This window comes from Mixophyes fleayi, chromosome 11 (genome assembly GCF_038048845.1).
Source record: "Mixophyes fleayi isolate aMixFle1 chromosome 11, aMixFle1.hap1, whole genome shotgun sequence".
Taxonomy (NCBI): Eukaryota; Metazoa; Chordata; class Amphibia; order Anura; family Limnodynastidae; genus Mixophyes; species Mixophyes fleayi.
The window spans coordinates 19,507,036-19,518,013 of record NC_134412.1 but is presented as its reverse complement, the minus strand read 5'-3'; the positions used below and the strand labels follow the sequence as shown (position 1 = coordinate 19,518,013).

General features: G+C 42.9%; 1 long non-coding RNA gene across 2 annotated transcripts in view; it reads right to left on the bottom strand.

The window, feature by feature from the left end:
• Nucleotides 1-903: 903 nt before the first annotated feature.
• The window catches only part of LOC142107645 (uncharacterized), a 176,111-nt gene continuing 166,036 nt past the window's right edge, over nt 904-10,978 (bottom strand). For both annotated transcript variants that reach the window (XR_012679991.1, XR_012679990.1), the window contains exon 2: nt 904-1,512. This is a non-coding gene — a long non-coding RNA (uncharacterized LOC142107645). The remainder of the gene's footprint in view (nt 1,513-10,978) is intronic.

The following is a 10,978-nucleotide window of genomic DNA, read 5'->3' as shown; positions in this document are numbered from 1 at the left end:
GCCTCTGACTCAGTACATGGGGGTAAATGTTCTATTATTACCTCCAGCTTGTTACAGCTTACTATTATGATATTTATTTGTCCAACTCACCATGATCCCCTATATCTACAGGTTACATGGTCAAAAGTTACTGACACAGCTAAAATGTCATTTAAAAAATGTAAAAAAAACCCAAAAAGCAGGATATAAAAACAACAGAAGTAAAATATGTGCTCCCTAAATAGACTGTTGTTGTCTTTATTTTTATTGTCAGATATTATATTTCTGTGTAAAGGCTGCAACATGTGTCAGGATCCTCTGTGCAGTTTTCCACTCACTCCAAGTCTCACAGTCGGGTCTGTCTCCTCCTTCCAGGTACAATGTGACGCGGTGGTGCCTAAATACGCTCTCTGGGCTCCTCCTCTTCCCAATTATATATCCAATAATAATCGTTATATCAGACAACACACCTCATATATGGTATATGTTACAAACGCTGATCAGAGCTGGTTTATTGTGATACAGGTGGGTGTCATGACACACAACGTTTTAGAGGTGGGGGCTGTACCCCCCTTCTTCAGGTGAAGTCACTCCAAGCAGACAGGAAACAGGTGGATAAAAGCAGCAGCTGTATATGACATTGATGTATCTTTTATTTACACACAGGTCTCTTTACCTCTTTTTGACCACATATCTCTTAGATGTTTCATAATTTCTTATGAATAAATGTAATTTAATTCATTGGATAACCTTTATCTTCCCTATACCTGTGGTTTATCTTTAATATGCTGAGTTTTCATTCTTTCAGCCACCCCTGTACTGTCCCCTCCATTATCATCTCTGTCCCCAGTCATTATCTCACACACCACTTCTCTTCCCATTTCAGTTGCATTTATTAAGAAAACAAATGAAGAACAAGCAAAGTATATTTTAAAATATATTTATTAAGGTTTTTTTTTAATTAAAATGTACATTTGTTATTCTGCATAATAAACTAGTAAAATATGGCTATGGCTCTTACAAACTTGTTCTATAAGAGAACCAAGATAGCGGATACCCCTGGACTCACGAGGAGTCATCCTTCAGCGCTCAGGAGAGGAAAAACCCCCTGTGGAGGAAACCTCTGGGGAACCATGGCTGCAAGGACTGCCCTTCCCTCTGGGCATTAAGGGGCTATGCAGAAATCAAGTACTGAGCCTTAATCAAATATTCAGAAGTTATAATTTGTTGCCCAATTTGTATCTCTCACAAAGCTGCACAATCTGCTGAATCGGACGACCATTTTTTAGTATTGCAAAAGTAGTAGCGCCCTGCTAGAACCAAAAATTTCATAATTTCCAAACAAGCTCAAGGATTTTTTTTGGGGTAGTCAAGCTCCAAGTCTGCAGGCACATCCAAGTGAGGAATACGCTTTGGACAATATACTTACCTAATCCTGGCCTCTTTTGGCGAGAGGATGGCGAGGTGCAGAAGATGTTGTCAGTCTGTGCAGGAGAGCTGGTGATGTCTGCTGGTGCTGGGTCAGTGTCCTGACTGTGTGTGACAGAGGGTGGAGTCTTGAAGCAGTGATATCAGCAGTTACCATTATGATGTCACATTATGACCTCACTCAGCTCAACATTCCATAAAGAGGCAGAGTCCACAGGCTATTTATCACACATCTGTCCATATAGTCCTCTGTGTCCAAGGATTTATTTTCTTCTCATTTACTTTCACTCAACTCCTATCACATCCTGTCATTTAATATATATTATTTATCTGACACTCTTTTAAGTTTATTTCTACACATCTAAATGTACTGCTAATTAGGTCCATAACTATCAGAAGATTGCTGTTATTAAAAGAAAATGTGTTTTACCTCACAAAGACACAATGGCCAGGCCTATAGTATTTATCAGTGTAATTGACATTAGGAAAATATAACAAAAATAATGATTTCCAAATAAAACACTGATCCCCAGCACACAATACAACGTTATAAGAATATTAATATTATTTAAGTAGTTTAATAAATCTCCTCCTTTCCCAATAATACTTCTTTGATGGTGGTCCCTCCTCTCTCCATAGCAGGGGAGATATGACATAGAGGGTCTGAGGCTGTCAGGTAATGACATTGGGTTATATATTTCCTGCTGTGGGGAGACAAGTAGCTGGAGGTGATCAGTAAAGGTACCAGCTATATGTGACACCGGGACCCAGCTACATAGAGTACATGATGGGTGACCAATAAGAGGGGCCCACCAGGTACCATTACTGGGAAGGGAGGGGATGTAGGAAATGTAAATAAAGTTTAAAAAACCTTCAACAATAATGAGCAAACAGTTCAAATTTGCTCTTAATCAAATCAGTTCTACATGAAACTCACTTACAATGAGTGATCAGTAAACGTCATTATCTGCTCTGATAAATCGAATAACCTGATAATTTATATATAACCATACTTGCCGCTATTGGATCTCCCCTCTCGGCAGTAGCGGGATGACAAATTTAGCCTGGGGGCAAGCACACAGCACTGGCCCATGAGCAGCGGCCCATCCTTAGGGGTGGTTGTAGTACTGAAGTAAATATGAAAGTTACTTGTTACATATGTAGTATGTCCACAAGACAATATTCTGCCTCCCAGAGAATGCTCTCTGCAACCAAGAGTATAAGTGCGGGAGCTTGTTACTCTGCATAAAGGACTGTCTAATGGTAGCCGAATGGGCTTTTCATGAAATGATCTATTGAAGTCTATTCCTACGAATCCTGGTAACTGAAGCTTCTCAAGACTCTTAATTCTAGGCAAATAAGCATTTTAGTTAAAGAGTTCCAGTATAAGAGTCACTCCCCAGCACCTCTACTTCCTAATGCTCCCTCCGTCACTATGCTTGTCATACACTGACTGCAGGAGGACGTATGCATCACACACAAACCCCAATGACTGTGTGCGCATCCCTCCTGGCGGCAGTGAATCTTCATTGGGAACTGACGTTATCAAGGATCCCCAAGGTCTTATCCTGTAACAGTGCACAATGTTACTTGGCTGACTGGATGCGGCATTACCAGTTACCATCCAATATTGGTCTTACAAGTCTCTGGTAGGCTACGGGCGTATGCTGTTGTTTATTAATTTGCGGTGATAAGTGATTTACTATGGCTGCAATAAGTAGCAATAATAAGCAGCCTTATGCCCGTAGTCAGGGCTCTATTAATAAATAGCCCCTTAGTCTCTCTCAATAGACTAAGCTGCACAGTAGTACAGGGACAGTCTGGCAGTGAACCGGAGTGAAACTCCTTCATTCTGATTCACTGCCAGACTGATCTCACACCACTACTTACTATGTGCTGTGCACCAATGTAGATGGCGCGGGGGAGGCCTGTTATGATAAGGAAACATTCATATAAGAACTTTTCCTATCAAGAGCATTGTTAGGACATCATGTACAGCTGAAGAACTTGCTTGCTACCCTGTAAAGAATGACTTTTGGGGCACAATGGTGATATTTTCAATTGCTTTTCCTTCTTAAGGTTTCTAGGTAGGAATACCCCTTGTTCCCCTGCCCTCACTCCCCACACTGAGTCTCCAGCTGCCCCCTCTTCCACCACTGCCCGCCTCTCTGCCCCTCACTTACTGCTCAAAGAGGAAGTAACACCAGAGTAGAATCCTGGAGAGAATTTAATCTCGAGACCCCAGAATGTCACCTCGCGTACATGGCATTCTTGGCCTCAAATCATAACTATTTTCTTATGGCACAGTAAAAGGGTAAACACCTAAATAGGCTACCACATTGATAATAAATCACTTCCTTAGTAGACAGCATAAAGCAGATTTATTCTACACAGCAAAATACCTATAATGTCTATGTGCATTCTATTAAGAGAAAGTGTTGGAATTAAAAGAATTAAACTGAGTACATCATACCTCCCAACATTTAGAGTCATGAAAAATCAGCACAAAATAAGCACCGCCCACGTTCGGCCCACACTCTGTTCACAAATGATTACATTTGTGTAAACTCCACCCACTTTTGCATTAAGCCCCATCTTTTTTGCAGACTGTGAATCAGGATGTCCCTCAAAATGGGGACAGTTGGGAGGTACGGATCATTCAAATCCTGTAAAATACATTGTATAGAGCAGCATTTCTCAAACCCAGTCCTCAAGTCCACTAACAGTGCAGGTATTCCAGGTGACAAGGGAAATAATTATACCACCTGTGGATCTGTTACAATGTGTCAGTCAGTAATGAATACACCTGTGCTAAAGCAAGGAGATATGAAAAACCTGTACTGTTAGGGGCCCTGAGGACCAGGTTTAAGAAACACTGGTATAATACATATTTTTACCGTGTTACTTCTGGCCTATTCCATTTTTTACAATTCTCACCTGCATACATCCCAGTATGTAGCTCAGAAACCAATCTGCTTTTTATTATAACTTTCCTTCTCTGACCCTGGTGATATTGCTGCCCATTCAATTAATGCAACTTAAGCCCTGCTCATCGTACATATAAATATTCCACTGCTAAATGTAAGAAGGGGAAGCACCACAATGACCCCTGACAGATTAAGCACCCATGGGGCCCTAACCAAGGGCCCAAGTTTTCCCAGCAAAACATTGCCCACAGCATCACACTGCCTCCGCTGGCCTGCCGTCTTCCCCTGGTGTCATCTCTTCCCAGGCAAATGACACACACGCACCCTTCTATCCATATGATGTAAAAGAAAACATGATTCATCAGTCCAGGCTACGTTCTTCTGTTGCTCAATGGTCCAGTTCTGCTCATTGTAGGAGCTATTGGCGGTGGACGGGAGTCAGCATGAGCACTCTGACCGATCTGCGGCTACACGGACCCCTATGTAGCAAGCTGCTATGTACTGTGTGTTATGACACCTTTCTATCATATCTACAGTATATATTTATTCTCACTTAATTTTTTCTTTTTTTAAATATTTTGCTTCAAAGTTTTTTAGAAATAAATAATAAAGATTTACTATTTTAATTGTATCATTGACTATTTGGTTAGTAGAGTGCCTCTTAAACACAATTTCTTTCTCTTTTTGTTCTGTTTATGATGTTACCATTCTATCATAGTCAGCATTAACTTTTGGATTGGGATTGGACCAGATGGGCTTGGCTTTGATCCCCATGGGCCTTGGGTGGACACGACCATGTTTCTGGTTCTCTGGTTTCCCTTTTCGGACCACTTTTGGTAGGTACTAATCACTGCATACCAGGAAGACCCCACAAACCTGCCGTTTTGGAGATGCTCTGATTCAGTCATCCAACCATCATAATTTGCCCCTTGTCAAAGTTGTTCAGATTCTTATTCTTGCCCATATTTCCTGCTTCCAATATTTCAGCTCCAAAAACTGACTGTTCACTTGCTGCCTAATATATCCCACCCTTTGACAGGTGCCATAGTAAGGAGATAACCTATGTTATTCGCTTCAATTGCCAGTGGTTTTCATGCTGTGGCTAATATCAGTGTATATCTTGTGTGGGCAGGGGCGAGCTGGCCCGGGGGGCAATGGGGCAGACTGCTACTCGGGCCGGGGGGGGGGGGGGGTAGGCTGGCCGGCCGCCCCCTGGATGCAAAATTCAAAACTTTCCCCCGCGGCCGCATCTGATGACATCTGATGACATCAGATGCGGCCGCGTCAGCGCACAGGCGGCCGCATCACATGACAGGGGATGCGGCCGCATCATCAATGACGCAGCTGCATCCCCTGTCCCAGCCCGCGCCTGTGTGTGGGTTTCCCCTGTGGCTATTTGTGGTTTGCCTAACAGTGACTGGGTGATCCTACGGCTACCACCAAATATCACAATACCTGGGCACCCACAGACAATTTACTCTGGCCAAGTCATACTGTAATGTTTTCAAGACAACACACAAGCAATAAATGTACATCACTATACTGGTCTACTAGTGGCTAACCCTGAGTATCCGTTGGCCGATTCTGGACTACAGAGACCTTTCAACTGATGATGCCGACCAGGCAGTTGTCCTGCTTCATTGTCATCCCTCTTTCGGCAGGCACACAGATCCACAAAAGGAAGATGAAGGAAGAAGAGTTGGCAATACTCACAGACCTTCAGCAGCACTCTGATCTTCAGTCAGACCATCAAGGACCAATATTGCTTCAATGTCAATCCTGATATCCAGTTCTTCAAGATTAATACATATTTGCTCTGGTTCCTGTCAATGTTTTTAAGCAATCACCAGTATCCAGCCTTCAGGGTGGTCCTCCCTGTTCTGGCTCCCCAATTAGGAGTTATCTTGCAGGGCTGGAACCTCTTCTCTCTGTTCTGAGATTGGCATCTCAAAGGAGCTGAGGAGTATGTCAGGGGCTGTCCATCTCCATTGAGGACCACCTGCCAGCAACGGCTCCACGTTGTCTGAAGATACCAGGTTCACATATTAGTTTTCCCAAGAAGAGCCGTATCACTGATCACATTGCAGTCAGCGTAGTCTTTGTTCCAGGGTTAAACCCTCCATTGCTGGACTGCAGGGGATTGCTTGCTGGATGACAAGCGCTTCCCACAGAGTCTAACTGGTCTTCTGGGCACCAAATTCGGTTAGTAATAGTGGCTTGAGTGGCACATATCACACTTGAGCCAAGCATGAATTACAGTTAAAATACAAATTATGCATAATGCCTAAATTGGGATACATATCACTGGGTGTATCCGTAGGAGAGCGACTCACAGTGAGATTAACCTTTATTGATCATATTGTTACCTGCCTCTCCTGCATTCTGGGGATCTGGTTAACAAAAGGGCTAAAAAGTATCCTTGACTAAATTCCATCCCTTGTGTGAAACAAGACACGGTCATGTTGGAGAAAAATGAACAGCTTGTTTCGTTACAACAACCAACCTGGGCATTAATTATAAAGGGTGAACTGCTTAAGCCTTAACAGGATAGTTTTCCTGGCACGCAGAACATATGAGATGTTTTTCCAGAAAAAGTAAAGAAAGGCAACACAAATAAACTCACTCTATGATTAATTAGACCAGTTTGCCTTTCTTGTAACTCCAGAACAGTTTCAGTTCCAAAATGTTCCCCTGGCACACCAACAGCCCCAAGGAAGATTTGGGACCAATCCTGTGATGCCTTTACCCATAATAAACACTATAGTAAGTAATTCAATTTGGCACAAACGCCTCTGTGCCTTACAGGGAAAATATACAGTTTCACAACAGTTTTGTAAACATCTATAAATGCCAATAGACAAATATTGATGATAGTCTTCTTACTTTGCACAATATGTTTAACTTCCTTTATTCATTTTATTGCTGGTAAAACTTCAATACAAAATTGCACATTCCTGAAACTCAATTTCTATTCAAAGAAACCTGTATAATCTACAGGAGATCACAGCGTAGGCTTGTACACACAAATCTAGAAATGCATTTGTAATAATTTATTATAACGGAACAATACAAATTTTTAAGTTGTTTATTATGATTTACATAGTGGTTATTCCAGCAGCAGCTTTGATAAGATATTCGTGGCAATTGTTAGTCATTCTAGGGAATGATGAGTTGGCAACAATTCCACTGACATGTCCTTCTCTATATCGGTTCACATATGACATCACATACGTGTGTTTAGGTAACACGTAATCACATCATTGCTCGACTGTCAAAATAGCTCCCAACATTCAGAATACTGAGACAAATAAGCACCGCCCCTGCCAAAACTCCACCCACAAATGGCCATATTTGGTTCATAACCCACCCACTTTCCCATTAAGTCATGCCCCTTTTGTGGGCTGCGAATGGGGACATCTCGCTGAGATAGGAACAGTTGGCAAGAGGTATCCATGATTAAGTCATTATTCCACAGTGGACAAGCTCAAGAATTAGTATAGTTTGAAGAAGGTCGTGGAGCTCTGACCAGTGGCGGATCCAGGGGGGGGGGGCGATCGGGGTGATCCCCCCCCCTAGCAGGGGCTTGCTGCCGACAGCTACACACTGTGCAGGTCCGTTCAGCAGTGACAGTGTGCTGCCCGGCTGCTCTGATTGTGTTTTAAACACAATCAGAGCAGCGGGACAGCACACTGTCACTGCTGAATGGACCTGCACATACTGTGCAGCCGCCGGCAGCCTTAGAAGTCGGAAAGGGGGCGGGGCCTAAATTGCCCCCCCTACATCGCCCGGGGTATAGTCATTTCCTAGATCCGCCCCTGGCTCTGACCACATGTTTTACAAAGAATAGAGTGTTTGACTTTTGTGTTAACTTATCAAAGGGCAAAGCCATATTCCCAGGACTCCCTCCTTCTCTCTCTCTTGGCTCCAAGCTCTCCACTTTTGGTTGGCTCTGATGCCATTTCACGGTTCCTTCAGCATGCTGGGATGTGTCATCTTCAGTATCTGAGGCAACATTGGACAGCCTCCTACTGGCTGTAAATCCCCCCCTGACACTCGACTACAAGCGCCTGACCTCCTTATACAAGTCAGCATAGGGGCCATGGGTTACACATTTTAATTGCTTTTAATTCTACAAGTTACAAAATTAATTTCTCTAATTACACTAATTCACTTTTTTTGTTGAAATGCTTAAAATCTCACATCTTCACTTACTATGTTCGTCTTGGTCTCCTGGTCTGTGGAGGTCTCCCTGGAGGAGGACGGTGGTAGAAAGGGAGTGCTTACCAAATCCTCGATTCCGTACGGTCTGTCCCCTAGCGCTTGGCTGAGTGAGTCTGGCCAGATTTACTGTAGTCCAATCAGAGGCCACTGTGAAGAGACAATCGGAGCTCATATGGGTATTTCGAACTTTTGCACCAAGGTGAGCCAATCCTCCAACATGCAATGGCCATATATTTAGGTGCAAAGTAGGGCAGTCATCGGTCGAGAAAGGATCTACAAGCAACTCTCCAGTAGAGGGAAAACCAATTATGGAGGAAGACATCAATCACGAGGAGACATCAATTATGGAGGAAGACATTAGTTGTGCAAACCAGTGTGTGTTTCTTTTCCTTGCTGAACACTTTCTTGGTTCAGCCCTCAGTGTCCTTTGAGTAAGTTATTTATGAGAGCGCTCTCCCAAAGTGATATCGTAGTCTGAGTCATATTGGGGTAATCAGCATCTGGAATAAGATGTTAGTTCGTTCCTCCAGCTAAGCTCTTCGAACAAACACTATGTTGTCACAATCCGGTACTCACCGGTTTCTCCTCCTTAGGGGTGGAGTGATCTGGGATTGCAGCGAAGTCGGCGATACGGACAGTAGTTCTCCACAGGTGGATGAGTCAAGACCCTTCTAAACTTCCATCTACCAGAAGACCAAGCCAGCCGCGTAATGTCTCTGCCCCCAACTACAGAGTCAGTTGTGATGGTCTCAACGCTGCAGTTGACATCAATAACATACATATTTGTGACTCACAAACCAGACAAAATGATACACATAATGAGAGTGCAGTTTTTTTCATCACCAGCTTTGTTCCAAGCAGAATGGAACACTGATCAGTCACTGCTACTAGTAACTCAATTGAACAAAAGCAGATTATAGGCACCCAAAAAAGTAATTATGCATTAGGGAAAAGGGTAGATTCATTATTTGATCCAGGAGTTTCTCGTTGACTGCGTCATCAACCTCTTCTTGTTAGTGGTGTGTGTTCCAGTGCACCTCTGCCCTGGTGGGATACAGGGTCTCCATGAGATAACTTGGGGCCCCGTGCGGCTATTTCTTGGGTCACACATAGCCGTGCACACAACCTTCGCAAAATATGGTGCTGCCCACGTAGCCAAAGGGTGTGTGACTGCACAGTGCAACAGGAAGCTATGTGTCCATGCAGTCACAATATGGCCGTGAATGGACGAATGGGGCTGGGGCCCTATCCTCACCTGACATCACTACCACTGCTGACCCCAGAAGGGTAGGGGAATTTTAGTGCCTGTCTGTAATAGCAGTAGTCAGTACCTAATATCCAGACATTAAGATATGGGGGGGGGGGGGGGTTGTGTATAGTTAGTATCTTTCTTGAATTCATTCAATAAATTACCAATGTAAATTGTTTAAACGCTGTTATTTAGTCGTGATGCTCAGAACACATTTAGGGATGGGGGGCTGATTTATTAACGGAAAGCTATATTGCCAGCGAAAATCCTTGCCATTCTGGGCCCATATCATCGGGGCAACAAAGATTCCCCTGCATTTGGTTAAATAAATTGACGCAATAAAGGATTTTTTATCACTGTGTTAAAAAAATCATCTTTACCGCTGGAATAAAGAGCTTATTGGTCAATAGTCCCCATAGAGAGCTGGGAAAACTTAATTGCAATCAATAGGAGCACAAAGTTCTCTAAGCCACAACCTATCTACTAGCCATAGTCCTTTAACAGGGACCGTTTGCACGGTTTTTACAAACCCCGGATTGGTCATAGCTAAGCAAAATGCATTTACTTCATGAGTATGTTATGCATAGGGAAGGATTTAAAGGGTCTAGCATCATGGCCTTACCACAAGGTTATAGAGGTTGATATAACTAGTCACACTCTATACAAGCTCTCCCATATTACTTAACTTAAAAGTAGATGTATTTTTCAGAAACAAATATTGAATTATTTAACCGCGACAGACCGGACATTGCCGCAAAGCCTCATTGCGCATGGCTCTGCTATTTACTATTAATTGAATCTCCCCCTATGAGGAAAAAAATTATACAATCCGAATCCCTAAACAAATAATTGGTAGTGGTAGCACAATCAGCCTCTTGTAAATATACCTCACAAAAAGTCTTGATATAAAAATCGATTACTCAAATTATTGAATAATGGATTATTATTTTTATTTCTTGTTATAATCAATTATTTGTATTATTTAAATATAATAGACTAGGACCGGCCTGGCCAACCTGAGGCTCTCCAGGTGTTGTGAAACTACAACCCCCAGCATGCTTTGCCAGTAGATAGCCAGCCAATATCAGATAAGGCATGTGGGACATGTAGTTTCACAACACCTGGAGAGCCACTGGTTGGCCAGGCTTGGATTAGGACACACCCCCCAATCTCC